This window comes from Dysidea avara, chromosome 3 (genome assembly GCF_963678975.1).
Source record: "Dysidea avara chromosome 3, odDysAvar1.4, whole genome shotgun sequence".
Lineage (NCBI taxonomy): Eukaryota > Metazoa > Porifera > Demospongiae > Dictyoceratida > Dysideidae > Dysidea > Dysidea avara.
In genome coordinates this window covers 7,834,101-7,853,377 of record NC_089274.1, presented here as the reverse complement: position 1 = coordinate 7,853,377, position 19,277 = coordinate 7,834,101, and the positions used below count along the sequence as shown (strand labels likewise).

Genomic DNA, 19,277 nt, shown 5'->3' with positions numbered 1-19,277 from the left:
GTCTTGTGGTGAGCACCTTTCCTGTATATACACTTGGTTGACTAAAGAAGTCAATATTATATATTGGATTAATTAAAAGGGTCTAATTCCTATACAAAAAACTGAAAACTGCATGCATGTAGCTAATAAAGTACTGGTACTAAATATAGTATAAGGCCAGAGAGTGTAAGCATGTCAGTAGGTATATTATCTATGGTGTAAGTAAGGTGGTATAGAATGACACCTTGGTTTGTGCTTTTCCATACTCAGCACCTACCAACATGACAGTTCTATATCACCAGTATAATAGTAAAGTAGCTTAGGAAAATTATTGTTACATAATATGAAGGGTGATTAGTGCCATATAATTATGCCATATATTGAGGTAGACTATTATGGTGTTGTGGGCTGCAGATTGAATGGTGATGTTGTCTGCCTTGTTAGCTATCATTAATTGTGTGATGCTTCCATGTAATATCATTTATTATCTATGGTAATATACACAGTATAGTTATCATCATGATAAGTATGTATACTTTGATATAGACAGTGTTGGGCAAGTTACTTTTTACAAGTACAGTGGAACCTGTGTTACGGTCACCTGGATTAAGCGGTCACCTGGATTAAGCGGTCACCTGGATTAAGCGGTCACCTCTGCATAACGGCCATGGACACGAGGTCCCAAATATTTTCCCTACAAATGTATGCATTGTTGTCTGCATTCAGCGGTCACCTGTCTAACGCGTATAACGGCCAACCAAGAATTCGACTATGAATCACTGTATACATAACTTTCTCCTTCATATAGCGGTCGCTACCTTTTATGGTGGCTTGTTGAGCCAACTCGAGCCAACTGTCTAGCACCACGGCACCGTTTCAATTAATGCACAATTATCACACTTCCTGCCGTTCAATGAATACTATATAATCTATTAGGCTTCATTGCTTAAACGTATTCAATAGCTACAACCAACATTCATAACAAGCTCACCTTGTCCTTTCTGTACTAAAAATATTACTGCATTGCGGTTGGCGCGAGCCTCTTAATAGTAATCGCTCATTTATAACGGCCATAGCCACTAAAATGCTGCTGACCACCTTATACAGGTTTTCTCTATAACAGCCACCTGTATATAAAGGCCAGATATATCTGGTCCCAAGGTGACCATTATAGTCTACTTTATAGACAGGCTCCACTGTAACTAGTTACATATTACTTGCAACTGAACTATTTAGTTACAGTTACATATTACCCATAAAATAAAGTAACTATAATAATATTACATATTATATTACTTTGTGTCCACAGCCTTAAGCTGTCACATGTGAAACTACCACCTTATCACGTGACAATATTGCGTTGTCGGTAGTCTCGTGCCCAGACCCCACCCACTGCGTTAAATAGGGTCTATTATTATTATTATTTAATGTTAATCAGCAGGACCCTCCAGGGGTATAATGCTGATGTGCAATTACATGTGTACAATTTCAATTAGTTACTTAACTATATAAGTATGTACAATTACGACAAGTTACTTAATTATATACGTATGTACAATTACAATAATAAACTATAAAAATATATACAATTACGATAAGTTACTTAACCATATACATAAAAGGGGCTAATTTTTGCTTAAATTCTTCAACACAGTCAGTCTCAATAATCTCAGCATCTAATCTATTCCATTCTGGTACAGTTCTTGGGAGGAAGGAATATTTATATACATCAATTCTTGGTTGGTAAGGTACTAGTTTAAAGTTGTGTGAGTGTCGGGTCCGTAATACAGTAGATTTAAATGGGAGATAACAGTTTGGTATAATTAATAAATCATGTAGTACTTTATATAGTAAAACTAGTCTAGCTGATTTGCGACGTTCTTGTAGTGTAGGCCATTGCAAGTTTTCAAGGATGTTAGTGATGCTGTCTCTATTATTTCGTCTCCATGGTTGACCTGTGACAAAACGAGCAGCTCTATGTTGGACCATCTCTACTTGATTTATGTTAGTTTGGTGATATGGATCCCATATTGGGGAACAATACTCTAAAATAGGCAAGACAAATTGTTTATATGCTAGCTCACGTAGATGGCTAGGACAATGCTGTAGATTTCGTCGGTCTGGTGACATTCGCAGGAGTTTTGGGGCCTACGCCATATTGTTTACGCATTTGTATCCATAGCTGTAGTCGGCCAAATTCCTAGTTCCAGCCTATCAAATCGCGTTGTACCTGAATCAAGGCGTCCGATTGGTCAGAAATGAAAAATGGCGTAGGGCCCAAAACTCCTGCGAATGTCACCAGACCCTATTCAACGCAGTGGGTGGGGTCTGGGCACGAGACTACGTTGTCGGATAATGTGCAAATATTAGTTATAAGTAAGAAGCTGGTGAATAAGCTTCATTCAGTAGGCTTCATTACTTCATTGTGGCTAGGCGTTACTCAGTGGATCACTAACGAGATTAGTAACTTCGTTACTTGTAGTAATAATATTACGTAATATTAGACTCGTTACAGTAACTACATATATGAAGGTTAATAGCTTAACCGTGGTTAGCACACAAAGAATCACGCACGCCTTCAGCCAATCACGCACGCCTTCAGCCAATCACGCACGTGATGCAGAATGCGCCATTTGTTGACTCGTGTGATCGAACTTCAACTTGTCGTGCGTAAAAGTGTGAGACGGAGAACAATGGCATTTCTACCTCACTGAAGCGGAACGATATCCTACAGTAGGTTTTTGTCTCCCCTTGAACCACTGCGACAGCCGTCAGATTGTGACCATAAAGATGTTCAAGCAAGTTTCACTAGTTGATCGATAGTGCTCTGGCCGTGGTGGCACTGATACACAAACAGATCAACAACTGATTCTTTCGATCGATCCCCCAGTATCGTCTCGCCGGGTGAGCTGTCACCTACCACCGGAAGTCCCCACAAACCAATTACCGGTTTAATACCGTGCCTCCTCCCGACCTTCACACAGGAAGGGAGTGAAATGTAGTAAATCCTGGGGATAGGTGTAGAGGGTACCTGGCCTGTTAGGGTAAGGTTGTTGGAATTTTCTTCTAAAGGAATTTAGGCATGAGCTGACCACAAATTTAATTGGATTCCACATTTCTTGTGTTTTTAGCCCTTAGGAGGGGAATAAAATAAAGGGGATGTTAGCTAGGCTTGGTTCAGTGAGGGACAGGTGGATTGGCAGCTACATCAGTAGCACTCACAGACACGAGCTACGTCGGTAGCACTCACAGACATGAGCTACGTCGGTAGCACTCACAGACATGAGCTACGTCGGTAGCACTCACAGACATGAGCTACGTCGGTAGCACTCACAGACATGAGCTACGTCGGTAGCACTCACAGATAGTCTGGCGTAGCCGACCCGCGCGCGTAACGCGAGGGTCTGGTGACAGCCGCATTCAGTACCTGTGCCAGCCTTACGGAAAACTGGTGCGTCCAATCAGATCGCTTAGTGACCAATTAACAACATTCTATGACGTTATTCCGATTTGGCCACTGATTATGGCAAGCTTCTTATGTCTTTTCTACAACCAGTACAAATGTAAGGGTTTGTAGAGGAAATAGACGTCATTCAAGTACAGTAGCTGTCGCGCTGTGTTACCGGAAATTGTCCAAGTGTTTCGCGCGTATTTTCAAATTTAATTGCATTCCATCTGCACAGGTACTGAATGCGGCTGTCACCAGACTACTCACAGACATGAGCTACGTCGGTAGCACTCGCAGACATGAGCTACGTCGGTAGCACTCACAGACATGAGCTACGTCGGTAGCACTCACAGACATGAGCTACGTCGGTAGCACTCACGACATGAGCTACATCGGTAGCACTCAGACATCAGCTACGTCGGTAGCACTTACAGACATGAGCTACGTTGGTGGTAGCACCATAGATATGTACTCTAATATCTATGGTAGCACTCACACATGAGCTACATCTCATGCATAAACTGTATCACTACATATCACGATGTGAGCAATGTTGGAAACACTCAAATGGGATAAGTTGGTACTTAAACATGGGCTACATCTCACAATGTGAGCTACATCGGTAGCACTCACGCATCAACTACGTTGGTAGCACTCACAGACATGAGCTACGTCGGTAGCACTCACAGATACGAGCTACATTGGTAGCAGTCACAGACGTGAGCTATGTTGGTAGCACTCACAGGCATCAGCTATGTCGGTAGCACTTACAGACACGAGCTACGTTGGTGGTAGCACTCACAGACATGAGCTACGTTGGTAGCACTCACACATGAGTTACATCTCATGCATAAGCTGTATCACTACATATCACGATGTGAGCAATGTTGGAAACACTCAAATGGGGTAAGTTGGTATTTAAACATGAGCCACATCTCACAATGTGAGCTACATCGGTAGCACTCACACAGCTACGTCGGTAGCACTCAGACATGAGCTACATCAGTGGTAGCACTCACAGACATGAGCTACATCAGTGGTAGCACTCACAGACATGAGCTACGTTGGTAGCACTCACACATGAGCTGTATCACTACATATCACAATGTGAGCAATGTTGGAAACACTCAAATGGAGAAAGTTGGTACTTAAACATGGGCTACGTCTCACAATGTGAGCTACGTCGGTAGCACTCACGCATCAATTACACCGATAGTACTCAAACATTAGCTACATCGGTAGCACTCAAACATGAGCTACGTCAGTGGCACTTACAGACACGATCTATGCCGGTAGTACTCACTGACATGAGCTATGTCGGTGGTAGCATTCACAGACATGAGCTACGTTGGTAGCACTCACACATGAGCTACATCTCATGCATAAGCTGTATCAATACATATCACAATGTGAGCAATATTGGAAACACTCAAATGGGGTAAGTTGGTACTTAAACATCGGCTACATCTCACAATGTGAGCTACGTCGGTAGCACTTATGCATCAGTTACGCCGATAGTACTCAAACATGAGCTACGTCGGTAGCACTCAAACATGAGCTATGCCTGGAGCACTCAGACATGAGCTATGTCGGTAGCACTCAAACATGAGCTACATCAGTAGCACACACATGAGCTACGTTGGTAGCACTCATGAGCTACGTCGGTAGCACTCAAACATTAGCTATGCCTGGAGCACTCAAACATGAGCTACGTCGGTAGCACTCAAACATGAGCTACGTCGGTAGCACTCAAACACGAGCTACATCAGTAGCACTCAAACATGAGCTACGTTGGTAGCACTCAAACATGTGCTATGCCTGGAGCACTCAAACATGAGCTACGTCGGTAGCACTCAAACATGAGCTACGTCGGTAGCACTCAAACACGAGCTACATCAGTAGCACTCAAACATGAGCTACGTTGGTAGCACTCAAACATGTGCTATGCCTGGAGCACTCAAACATTAGCTACGTCGGTAGCACTCAAACATGAGCTACATCGGTAGCACTCATACATGAGCTACTTCGGTAGCACGCACATGAGCTACGTCGGTAGCACTCACATGAGCTATGTCAGTAGTTGAGCTACATCGGTAGCACTCAATCTGCCAGTAACACCCAGACATGAGCTGTCAGCAACACTCAGTCATGAGCTACATCAGTAGTAGCCAATATGAGCTATGGTGGTAGTACCGAAATGAGGTAAGTTGGTACTCAAACATGAGTTATATATCACAATGTGAGCTACGTTGGTAGCACTCAAACATGAGCTACATCAGTAGCACTCATACATGAGCTACATCGGTATCACTCAGTTGGTATTACTCAAACATGTGTCAGTAGTACTCTAACATGAACTATGTTGGTAGTACTGAAACGAGGTAAGTTGGTACTCAGACATGAGCTATATATCACAATGTGAGTTACATCGGTGGCACTCAAACATGAGCCACGTCAGTAGCACCCACACATGAGCTACGTCGGTAGCACTCACATGAGCTATGTCAGTAGTACTCAAACATGAGCCGTGTCAGTAGTACTCAAACATGAGCTACGTTGGTACTACTGAAATGAGGTAAGTCGGTACTTGAACATGAGTTACATATTACAATGTGAGCTACGTTGGTAGCACTCACACATGAGTTACATTGGTAGCACTCAAACATGAGCTACCTCGTAGCACTCAAACATGAGCTATGTTAGTACCACTCAAACATGAGCTACGTTGGTAGCACTCATCACACATCAGTTAGGCTGGTAGCAGTCAAACATGAGCTACGTCAGTAGGACTCACACATGAGCTATGCCAGTAGTACTCACACCTGAGCTATGCCGGTAGCTCTCAATACATCAGTAACGCTCAGACATGAGCTACATCAGTGGTAGCCGGACACGAGCTATGTTGGTAATACTGATGAAAGGAGGCAAGTTGGTGCTCAAACGTAAGCTACATATCACAACGGGAGCTATGTTGGCAACACTCAAATGGTACTTAACATGAGCTGCATCTTGCGGTGCAGACTATGCTGGTCGCACGAGCTGCATTGGTGGCATTCAAACATGAGCTACATTGGTGGCACTCACACATCAGCTACATCAGTAGCACTCACATGAACTATGTCAGTAGTACTCAAGCATGAGCTGTGTCAGTAGTACTCAAACATGAGCTGCGTTGGTAGTGCTGAGATGAGGTAAGTTGGTACTCAGACATGGGCTGCATGTCACAATGTGATGAGCTACACTGGTAGCACTCAGACATGAGCTACATCAGTAGCACTCTTGCACCGAGGACTTGGGTATACATTTCTGGCAGATCACTCGTGCCTGGAAGATCATTCGTGCCCATGTTACAACTACGAAATTCACACACCTAACTGTGCAATATCTTGAGTGAATGAGATATACGCACTGGTACCACTCAAACAAGAGCTACGTTGGTAGCACTCAAACACGAGCTGCATCGGTAGCACTCACACATGAGCTACGTCAGTAGCACCCACATTCACTAGTACACAAACCTGAGCTACATCTGTAGCACTCAATATGTCAGTAATACCCAGACATGAGCTGTCAGTAACACTCAGTCATAAACTACATCAGTAGTAGCCAGACATCAGCTATGCTGGTAGTACTGAAACAAGGTAAGTTGGTACTCAAACATGAGTTATATATCACAATGCGAGCTACGTTGGTAGCACTCACACAGGATCTATGTCAACATAAGCTATGTCAGTAGCACTCAAACATGAGCTATATATGTTGGCTGAAATGAGGTAAGTTAGTACTCAGACATGAGCCACATATCACAAGGTTAGCTACGTTGGTAGCACTCACACATGTGCTACGTTGGTAGCACTCAAACATGAGCTACGTCGGTAGCACTCAAACATCAGCTACGCCATTAGCACTCAAACATAAGCTACGTCGGTAGCACTCACACATGGGCTACGTATGTCGGTAGCACTCACACAAGCTATGTCAGTAGTACTCAAACCTGAGCTACATCAGTAGCACTCAATAGGTCAGTAACACCCAGATACAAGCTGTCAGTAACACTCAGACATGAGATAAATCGGTAGTAGCCAAACATGAGCTATGCGGGTGGTACTAAAATGAGGTAAGTTTGGACTCAAACAGGAACTACACATCACAATGTGAGCTACATCGGTAGCACTCACACAGGAGCTATGTCGGTAGAACTCAAAATGAGCTATGCCGGTAGCACTCAAACACAAGCTACGTCAGTAGCACTCAAACATGAGCTATGTTGGTAGTACTGAAATGAGGTAAGTTGGTACTCGTACACGAGCTACATATCACAATGCGAGCTATGTTGGTAGTACTCACACATGAGCTATGTCAGTAGCACTCAAACATGAGCTACGTCAGCAGCGCTCAAACATCAGCTACACCAGAAGCACTTACACATGAGCAGCGTCAGTAGCACTCACATGAGCTATATCGGTAGTATTCAAACATGAGCTACGTCGGTAGCACTAAAAAATTAAAAAATAATAAAATCAGCTACGCCAGCATCATTTAAATATGAGCTATGTCGGTAGCACTCACACATGAGCTACGTCGGTAGCACTCACATGAGCTATGCCAGTAGTACTCAAACCCGAGCTATGTCGGTAGCACTCAATATGTCAGTAACACTCAGACATGAGCTACATCAGTAGTAGCCAGACATGAGCTATGTTGGTAAGTTGATACTCAAACATGAGCTACATCTCACAATGTGAGCTATGTTGGTAGCACTCACATGTGCTACATCAGTAGCACTCAAACATGAGCTACATCAGTAGCACTCAGATTTGAGCTACGTTGGCAGTATTCAAACACAAGCTATGTCCGTAGCACTCAAACACGGGCTACATCAGTAGCATTCAAACACGAGCTACGTCAGTTGCACTCAAACATGAGCTACATTGGTATTACCCAGATATGAGCTACGTTGGTAGCTCCCATACATGAGCTATGTCGGTAGCACTCAGATGATGGAAGTTGGCAGCACTCAATTATGAGTGATGTCAATAGCACTCACACACGAGCTATCTGAGTAGCACTCAAACATGAGCGACATTGGTAAACGGGGGCTACATCAGCGCTCAAACAAGGGCTACACTGGTAGCACTCAAACATGAACTATCTACACATGAGCTACCTCAGTAGTACTTGTAAGTTGTAACATGAGTTACGTCAGTAGCACGCAAATATGAGCTACACACAAACATGGTCATAAACTACCTTGGTAGTACTTGTAACATGAGCTACATCAGTAGCACTTGTAAGATGAGTAGCACCTGACTGCATCAACCACAGACATGCAAGTTGGGAGCTCATAGTCACACATCAGCAATGTCGATCGGCAGCACCTGCCGCATTAAATGGGACAACTACATTGCAATCACACATCTACTACGTGTGTCTGATTGCATCAATTGCAATAAATATATGACAGCTACTTTGGTAACTCAGCCGGTACACTCACACTTCAGCAATGCTGGTAACACCTGCAGCTGACTGCAATAAATGTGACAGTGCTGGTAGTGCTCTTCAGTCATGTTTGCTACGACATTAGTACCTGGGTGCATCAATCCCAGTAAAATTAACGTGGATATCACAGTACAGTCACACATCAGCTACCCAATTATCAATCACAAATGTGACCTGTCATCACACATCTACATGGCAGCTATATTGCAGGCATCAGCTGCGGTTGAGGTGACTGCTACATCAGCAACACTACACAGTCAACGTCCGTCTACATCGGTGGCAAAAAATTGGGACAGCTATACATTATTACCATGCACTGTAACTACAGCCACATATCAGCTATATCGTTAGCACGGGACCAGGTCACAACGAGGTGGCAGAAACATCAGCACAGCAACCCTACCTCAGCTATGTCATCACCAGACTACACCATGATCAGCTGCAGTGAACAAGACAGCTAGACCAGTAACATCATACAGTCTATACTGTTAGCATCCGACTATATCAATTACAGAGGAGGTGGCATCAGACCATATCAATTGCAATAAAGGTGGCAGAAACATCTGGCCTTTCTATGCTGGTCAGTATCAACAACCATTACCTAATTGCAACTCCTAACGGTGCTGCTGGCATGGTTTGCATCGAGGTGGCCAGGTCAACCACGAATAGGTAGACACACGTGCTAACACTTAACAGCGCCTATCAAAGGTGACAAGACCTCATCTGGGCATCAAGAAAACTAAGCTCAAACAACACTTCAACTAGCCATTTAGTTATAACCCGTACTACCCCATTATGGGCTTTCTTTGGGCTATGGAATTCTCGCCCAGATAGGCTCGAGTTAGCTGCAGGGGCCAAAAATCCAACATCGAGTCATACAGATTACAACAAAGGCTCGAAAAGCAGCTACGCGCCTGTCACCGACCTGCGCTGAGAGGGATCACGTGACACCGGATCACGTGATGAAACAACCTGACCACCTGCCAAAATATAAATGTTGATGCCACCAACATCGACAACCACAAAAACGTGATTCGACAAATGTGCTAATACTTAGGTAACGCGTTACATTTGTAAGTAAAATAACTTGAATTATATTACCTGTTTTTATAGCATATTTCGTTATATTACTTAGTTACCACAAAAGTAATAATATTACACTGTGAAAAAAGCCCAGAATAATAAGGTCTATAACAATCTTATTATGTTAGTACTGGAATGAAATAGTACAGCATATATTAATAGATTAGGACTTTACTATAACAAGCTTATTGAATACATTTAAGACAGTCATATATTAGAGATTAAATCACTAGTATAGTGCGGTGTATTATCAGACTATACTAAACCTATTTCAACCATATATTGGCTACTATACTACTGTACTTTTTTACTTTCCATAACCTTAATTAAATATTTTCTATAATTATATTTGTAATGAATTTAATTCTGTAAAATATGTTAAAACCACAATAGGTACAGCTAGTAAATCAATGTCTCCTTGGCCATGACAGTATCAAATCAATTTTGTCATTTATCAGTCTTTATCCAACTGCAGCAGGTACGACAGTAAATACAATTCACAAGTTCCATTACAAATTACCTGTATTATCATCACTATGTAGAACTCTGTGACAATCTGTTAGTCGTCTGGTAGAACTGTCCCACAGCTCTAATACAAAGATAATAAATATAATGTGTATTCTGGACAATCGTTGGACTTACAGTTTGTAACAATATGAATCTCATAAAACCGAGACCTTGCCTGGAAACCTAGTATTACCACATAGAACGGCGGCTAGGTCCCACAACTCTATTAAAGATGGTAAATATAATGCGTATACTGAACAATCATTGTACTTACAGTTTGTAACAATCTTTTAAAACTGAAACCAAGTCTGAGACCGACAATCCATGTACAACTAAGACAAGTCTGATAAGACCAGGTCTCACAACCCTAAATGGAGGCAAACATAATTCATATTCTGGATTATTTGGTGTACTTACAGGTGTTATCAGTGAGTCTAACCAGACATAAAACAGCCACTTAGTATGTGACTTGTTGGGCTAACGTGTTACGTAAGCTCACAAGAAGCATCTGATACACTGATAACCAAGTCCAAGAATCTTGTAATCACTAAGTACAACTGAAACAAGACTAAATATAATATAATTTGCATACTCTCAGTGAACTTACTTTTGTTTGCAATACGAGCATGGTCAGTGAAATAAGGACAAACAAGACGGAACAGGTTCTTGAAAGCACTCAACTCATTTACAGTGCCAGACAAGGTAGCAGCCGTCAGCTGTTGATAAAAACTAGTGAAAAACATGAAGAAATGAGACCGGTTCCCAGAAGAAATGAGACCAGTTTCCACAAACCTAAACGGGTAAATATAAATTGTATACTGGACACTCTCAGTGTACTTACTTACAGATGTTAGCAATAAGAAGAATCTCCTAGAACTGAGACAAAGTCTATAATTCCTAAAAGAAAATGAATAAAAACACAATCAGGCTTAATGCACTTACAGCTGTAAGTAATTAGAAGATGAGGTCGAACAACTCCATGAAAAAAGAACAAAACTGTCCACATATAGTCGCTACCAGATTCTTTAAAGGAAGCAGCTGCCATTGAAGGAAACTAACACTGCAGATGTTGTACACTGACATCCTGTAGAACTAAGAGGTCTGACAAGAAATTGTACCTCTGAAGAGTTATATAATATTCAAAATCATAACAGCGGACCATGCATACTCTTACCATTGATGGCTGATGAACTGTGTCCACTCGTCATCCGCCATAAGCTGAGATAACAGGATATAAAACATGTAATACGTACACAGCAACACCAAAGTTGAATCCGGCATTTGCAGGCCATTGTCATACAATACACAATAAACAATATAATACGGCTAAACCTATCGTACAAGCTATCATTTTAGTCTAATACTTACTCATCTAGAGCTGTTTTTGATTGCTGCCATCGAAGGAATTGTCCACTTGGCCGCACCACTTCACCACTACAGCCAGCAGGGATGTACAATTGTGGTCCATAACTATCATCGTGGCTCATTGGACGATGGCGCCGATCGCGCACACTCTTTCCGCGAGATACACCGTCATATCACTCACATTTACAACTGCTGTACAACAATAGCGACAAAGATGGCGACTTAATTGCATCTAATACGCATGCGCACACCACTGACCCCTTCAAGTTTAAACAGGCATTACCAGGGGCGGATCCAGAGTCTGGAAAGAGAGGGGGCACCTTGCTGAAAAAAGTTGAAGAGCAAAAAAAAAAAAAAAAGGTCACAACAATAATAGCTAGTTATCCTTTACCAAACATATTATATCACGTCTGTTATGTAAAATAAAATCCTATTTATAGCTTCATAAGTAAGCTGCACTGCCTCATGAACATTGTGACTGCTTTATTAGAGTAATTGACTGCCCTATTAGAGTATCTCGATCTTGTATGCAATTTCTTGAAGGGGGGGGGGGCATTTGCCCCAAATGCCCCATCCTGGATCCGCCATTGATTACTACGAACTTTTGCAGGTGTGCTAGACTAACTGTGCAAGAAAATCTAGATTTGTATGACTCTTAGATTGAATAATTATTTTTTCTGGTATTATATGCTTTGCCATATGAAAATGTGTGTGTATGAAATTATCACAACAAACTGAAGCTAGTTAGCTAGATATAGTGATTAACAGAAGTGTAGCTACTTATTGTAAAATCATCATGACTTTGTTTGGTACAGTAGAAAAATCTTAAGTCACATGAGATGGTGAAGCTAAAAATGAGACAGTAATGAGATCTGATGGTGATTCTAAAAAGTTATCACATTTAGTTAAGTAAACAAAGCCATACAAAGAATGTGTATTAAACTAAAGTATAATCTGTTTCCCATAATATAAGACGGGGTTGATACTGAAGTATAAGATAGTTAGTATAATGCAAGACTATACTGAGATTATTTGTATAGTTTAAGCCATTAGATATACCATCTTATATTCCTCTTTTTTCATAGTGTTACGTAACGCGTTACTCCCAACACTGGATATAGACTAGAGTAAGTCATCAATAACCGGACGATCCTTTTCCCGGACACCTGTAGTTGCCACATATCAAAACATATGTATGGGATTTGTCAAATCAAGCATTTTCAGGTGGTCAACATTAAAAATTTTCAAACACTGGGTTAAACCTTTAAAAATTAAGAATTATGCATTAAATAAATCTAAAATCTGTTTAATATCCTTTTTGAAACCTCAACTTGGTAAAACAGGCTGATCATAAAATCTCATCATTCCTTGTCATTTTTTGTCCAATACAAAATACATGTATTTTACACTACACGGCAAAACACTAATTTACAACCTTTAACTCACAAAATTTCTACAGCACACCATACAATAAAAGAAAGCCCTTGAATTTCTCTATCCAATTCTGACCGTACAAATGGGAAAATGTCGCCATAGCGACAGTTATTTACTGCTGATGATGACATAATACGCGCTCCATACATTAACCTATTGGAAAATTAAATTATCTCGCCGGGAAAATCCCAATTTACAAGTTGTTATCCTCAACCAAATTCGCTAAATTTGGTATCATTCTACGCAGCGAAGGATGCTTAATAAGACTCCGACCGTACAAATTGTTGAACAGGTTAGGTTATAGAAATATGTTTAAAAACACGTGTTTTTACGGGCATTCCGAACACGTAAATTTTGCGGTACAAGGCTCCTTTCTAGCTTCCCCTTCGTTACTACACAAAGAACTTACACATGAATCGAATCGCCTTTCATCAAGGAATCTGATAAACCAAACTTCGTGTCCGTCAACCAAAGTACGCGGAAGTTATGGCGCCTTGTTTAGAGGACGGTGTTATTTTATACGAAACGGGCGTAACCCATTCGGAAATCCGGAATATCTTACACAAGTTTTGATATGAAGCGGATAAACCGATCAGTCTAAATTTTGGAGCGTATAAAGGTCTAGGCTAAAGTACTTCGAATATAAAATTTCAGCCCGAACGGTTGAAGCAGCTAGGTACACGAAGCCAATAGCTATATCTATCCGGAAAAGCAATCAATAATCCGGACAGTGGCCCTGAACTCAGTAACTACAACTCCGATTTCCTCCAAACTCTAGGGCATGTAACATCAGTCTATGCGACTATGGTCGTGTGTCAATAAAAATTTGGAGTCTCAGCTATGTTTGGTTTGGAAGATAAGGCTCGTTGAAGTCAGCGTGTTTCGTTGACTATACTATTTTCGGACACCACAAGATCTCCACAGCCACTTAAATGATGGAAACAGTTGCTGTGAACATTGTGCTACTGCTGTTTGATCCAGGTATAGTCCGTTTTGTCTGCAGCAACTCCTTACTTGCCATCAACAAATGTTTTCGAGCAGATGGGTCAGTCTAGTCATACAGTGCATTAACATTCCCATGCAGTCCAAATCTCTGCATGTATGATGGTTTTGAGACGTCTTTTTATAGTTTAATGATGTAAAGGGTACAATATGAAAGAAATTTCTTCAATTAACAGGGGTGCTAGCTGGTTTATCCCACCATTATAGTCCACAGTGTTCAACCTCTATACAGTGATACATCAATAAATGGACGATCTTTTTTCTGGCCACCTGTAGTTGTTGAATGGCTGAACCAATCAGTTTGGTATTTGGGATGAATAAAGTCTTATCTGAAGTACTTTTACACTGATTCCAAATTATTGCGCATAATGTTGCAACCAAAGTCACTTAGAAAAAGCCTGTAGAGATTCATGAACACCTAAGGCCATCATTATTATATTGCTCGTTTCCCGTCACCTAACAGAACAAAAGATTATGCGGGTGGGAGGTGATATTGATTATTAATTATACTTAACTCTAATTATTTCAGTCTCTGACTGCTCTGTTAGAGTATCTTGATCTTGAAGGCTGCCAGGGTTGTACACCCATGCACCTTGTTGAACAACAGTGCATGGAAGAACTTCCAACCTTCTGCTACGTTTCCATGCACAGATAATGCATTTACCTTAAAACTTGGTCACTCTTGTGCCTCCTACTATCATGAAATAGTGCATTCACATGATCTACTGTATAATCAAACAATTAAAATTTGGTGCAGCTACCTAAAAAAATGATGTGTGTGGAAGGAATATAATAATGATGGCCTAACTATAGACAAGATCAGATATCAAATCAGGTAACAAGAGTAGATGGATAAATAGCTACATAAACTTGTAGCCAGTGTCAGTTGGAAGGAACCTATGGAGAGCCAAAACCACACTAGATCACAATCAGGTATATAATCAATCAACCATTAAACATTATGGTCAAAGTATATGCTTCAAATATGAAGTTGGTATCTCTAAAAAATCTCATTTTAGGTATTGTGTCTCGGCCTGCAGCAAATATGCCAGCATAATAAATAGGCTAGAGTGCTATGTCAGCATATGCTAGTGTATTTTGTGGATATTTCAAAATATTAACACCTTGAAAACAGATTAATACTCTCTAATAGAGCAATTAGTGGAAAAAGCAAACTGCAACAGAAAAATTCCTCCTACACTCTAGAACAGTCCCTTTAGTGTTAAATGCCCTAATAGACCATTTAACTGATTAAGGATATTTGACTCTGGCTTAATTACGTCTCTTCCCTTTAAAGCATATTGTGTAAATGATGTTTGTCATAGTTTGCAGTCAAATCATATACCATCTGCCTTTATTAATTTTATTAATGTCATTATAACTACCTGTAGTGGCCAGCCATATTAACTTATTCTGAGCAACTACAGTGCTCCCTCGATATTTAACTTCATCAGTATCAAGACATGTTCAGATAATCAAAAGTTCGGATAGGCAAAGCCCATTCATTTATATACAGAGCCTTGTCCAAATACTCTAATAGAACATCCGTATTGGACAAAATACTCTAATAGAGCAATCATTTCTACTGTTCGGATATCCAAGTGTTCGGATAATAGAGGGTTTGAATAACTGAGGGAGCACTGCATGTAGTTAAGGTACTATAGAAGTTCCGACTTCATCAGTCTATCAATAACACAGGGTTCAGCTGTACAGATGTCTACACACCAAAATAAAATTATGAGAACTAAATTAAGATCATCATCATCTTCATCAAGATCATCTTCATAGCATGTATACTTCTTCGGTTATAATGGCATGTATACACATCAACTTAGGATATCCACCACAGTATGTACCTGTTCTTGTAAGTAGCTGTCTTTTCCTATCTTACAAAACAGTGCATGGCTAAGTGACAGTGCTATAATCACTATAACTTAACAAAGGAGTTTGTCACTGAATTTTAGAAAATCACCTATATGGGTGCATTTAACACATAAAATATAATTCAATGATTAAGTAATAACCTTCTTGGTACAAATCCACTTGTTAATGACATCAATTCTCAACTCCTTGAAGTACAATTTTTAAAACTGGACCCTGCACTAAATTATTTCATGTGTGACATTATGGGTGATTTTCTCACAAAGTGAGTTAAGAACTTTGTAGTAATTAAATTATAGACAAGCTTTTTAATATAAATATTTTGTTGGAGAGTTTAGTGGCATCTTTATTTAGGAATGATTTGAAGTACTGCTTAAAAGTAAATATCCAATTTAGTGCGTACTTAAAGGCAGATAAGCAGTTGGTGCAAAGTTAATCAAAATGTAACAGTGCTGCACACATGTTCATGCTAGATATTTGCATCAACTATAAGTTGCTGTAAGATCCTACAATTTGAAAATATGATTTCCTGATTATCAGTAGGTGTACATCTGCCATCTGAGACTATAGAGCCTTTCGTTTACATGCAGACTGTAGTTATAAGTCAGTAGACTTTTATTAGTCCACTTCATTACGGTTTTAGCTGCTGTTGGTAATTGGTATTCAAGTAATTGGTTGTCTGCTGTGGATAAAATACATGCACATTTGCTCTGTAGTCTTATATTAGGCAGGAACAAGACGCATTAAACAATAAGGCAACACACTGTGTAGAAATGTAATAAACACATGCACATGCAGTGGCGTAGCCATGAAAAAATTTTACCAAGGCAAAGTTTATACATTGATCTAATTGAAAGGGTCTGCTTTTGACTCAACTGACTCACAAACACTCTCAAGTATGGGTGGTACAGTATTTACAGGTTGACTCTCTGTTTGGATGGAAGAAACTGTTTTAGAAGACGCTGAGCGTGTTTCTACATGTCAAGTAATGGTTAATGCTACAGTATACCATACTTCAATTTTTAGACTAGTACTCAACACAAAAACTGAGAGATATTTTGAGTGGTCAAGCCATCCATTAACTGCAACAGAGGTCATAGTCATGCACACTATACTTTTTTTATTGATCTGATGTGATGTTTAAGTCAGAGATTATCTCTTTCATGTGATGCTCAATTGTTTGTGCTAAGCATATCAAGTTAGGGAGTCTGGGAGCATGTTCCTTCAAGGAAAATTATGATTTGAAATGGCATGTGGAGGCTATATTTTGATTGTAACTGCTAATGCATGATACACATGACCAATTAGCTCAATGCAATGCCATGCAGTTAACTCACTGGAACTTTTGAAAAGTAATTTAAAGACAATATAAATGATTTAACCCAAGCAGTGTAATGAGAACAGTGTCACGAATGCTCTATTAGAGTATATTACGATGACTGCTCTATTAGAGTATCTCGATCTTTTTCATACAAATTCAAGTAGCTGAAAAGTGGTCCAGCCAATGCCGGACCGTGTCACTGTGGGGGCTCCAGCACTATACAGCCATAGCAGTAATGCTGTCTAGTAACGTTTGAGTAGAAAATTTGGGCTACCAAAACTCAGGCCTGCTCAGCCTGAATTGTTGAGTATTTTTACCGAAGCAGCTGCCTCGGTTGCCTCATTGGTAGCTACGCCACTGACATGTTAATGCACTGTACGACAATCTGCTTGAAAGACAAATGCACTATATATACAGATTTGACTTTTCTTCAATAATAAGCAGGAGTGCTAGTACATCCCATGCAGCATTTCAGTGATATTGCGATGTTCATACATCGATTAGGTGGCTATGGAGATCATGAAAATGCATTATTCCAAAAAATAGCAGTGTCCGGAAATAGTATATAATATGAAACATGTTAATTTTAGTGTCCTGTATCTCATTCTCATAGTTGAGACTCCAGACATTCGTCAACATACGACCATTCACTGATGTTACATACCCTAGAGTTTCAGAGTTTTTTTTACAGACTTCAGGGCCACTATCTGGATTATTGGTTGTTTTGTCCAGTTATTGGTTGTTGTTTTCTATGCATATGTGCTTTATATTCCCAAATGTGTTCTGGCTGATATTCTACATTTGAAGTACTTTAGCCAAGACCTTGTATGGTCCAAATACCAGACTGATTGGTTCAGCCATACAACAGCTATACAGGTGTCCGGAGAAAGATTGCCTAGTTATTGATGTATCGAATAAAGGTTGAGCACTTTGACTATAATACCTTAAATGGTGGGCTAGCACCCCTGATAATTGAAGAAAGTTCTTTCATATTGTACCCTTTACATCATTAAACTATAAAAATACGTCTCAAAACCATCATACATGCAGAGATTTGGACTGCATGGGAATGTTAATGCACTGTATACTAGACCCATCTGCTCGAAAACATTAGTTAATGGCATGTAAGGAGTTGCTGCAGACAAAACAGACTATACCTGGATCAAACAGCAGTAGCACAATATTCACAGCAACTGTTTCCATCATTAAAGTGGCTGTGGAGATCTTCTAAATGCGTTGGCTTCCCAAAAACCAAAGAATAGTAGTGTCCGGAAATAGTAGTCAATGAAACACGCTGACTTCAACGAGCCGTATCTTCCAAACCAAACACGCTGACTTCAACGAGCCGTATCTTCCAAACCAAACATAGCTGAGACTCCAAATGTTTATCGACACATGACCATAGACTGATAGTCTGGTAGATTTAAGGTTGGACCCAGAAAAAAAATGAAGAAAGCTGATTTTGGTATCATTAGGAAGTAAATTTTTCATAGAATCCTCTAAAATCCACCTCGGGGAAAAATTTTTATGGCCAATTTAGTATTGACACATATATGTGACTGGATTCAGGAAAGTGGATCTTCCATACATATCCAATTTATCAACTTTGACAACTCATAACTTCAGATTGGAAAATGGTATTGACCTGAAATTTGATCAGTAGTGAACACCAGCATCACTTATTAGTTGCAGAAAATTTCAAGTTGATATTCACCTTGTACACTATGTTGTGGTTCTTTATTAAGTGTATTTGGTTGA

The 19,277-nt window shown here is 40.2% G+C and overlaps 1 long non-coding RNA gene across 6 annotated transcripts; it reads right to left on the bottom strand.

Annotated features, from left to right (window-relative positions):
- Nucleotides 1-10,352: 10,352 nt before the first annotated feature.
- On the bottom strand, nucleotides 10,353-12,152 carry LOC136249198 (uncharacterized). Of its 6 annotated transcripts, XR_010698107.1 has the most exons (10): nucleotides 11,885-12,148; nucleotides 11,691-11,734; nucleotides 11,459-11,636; nucleotides 11,358-11,413; nucleotides 11,124-11,308; nucleotides 10,934-11,073; nucleotides 10,791-10,883; nucleotides 10,652-10,739; nucleotides 10,530-10,598; nucleotides 10,353-10,478 (listed from the first exon to the last, which is right to left on the bottom strand). It is a non-coding gene; the product is annotated as an uncharacterized lncRNA (long non-coding RNA). The 6 variants fall into 6 exon arrangements; XR_010698110.1 differs by having other exon boundaries at nucleotides 10,934-11,084; nucleotides 11,459-11,734; nucleotides 11,885-12,152; XR_010698105.1 differs by having other exon boundaries at nucleotides 11,459-11,734; nucleotides 11,885-12,149.
- Nucleotides 12,153-19,277: the final 7,125 nt, after the last annotated feature.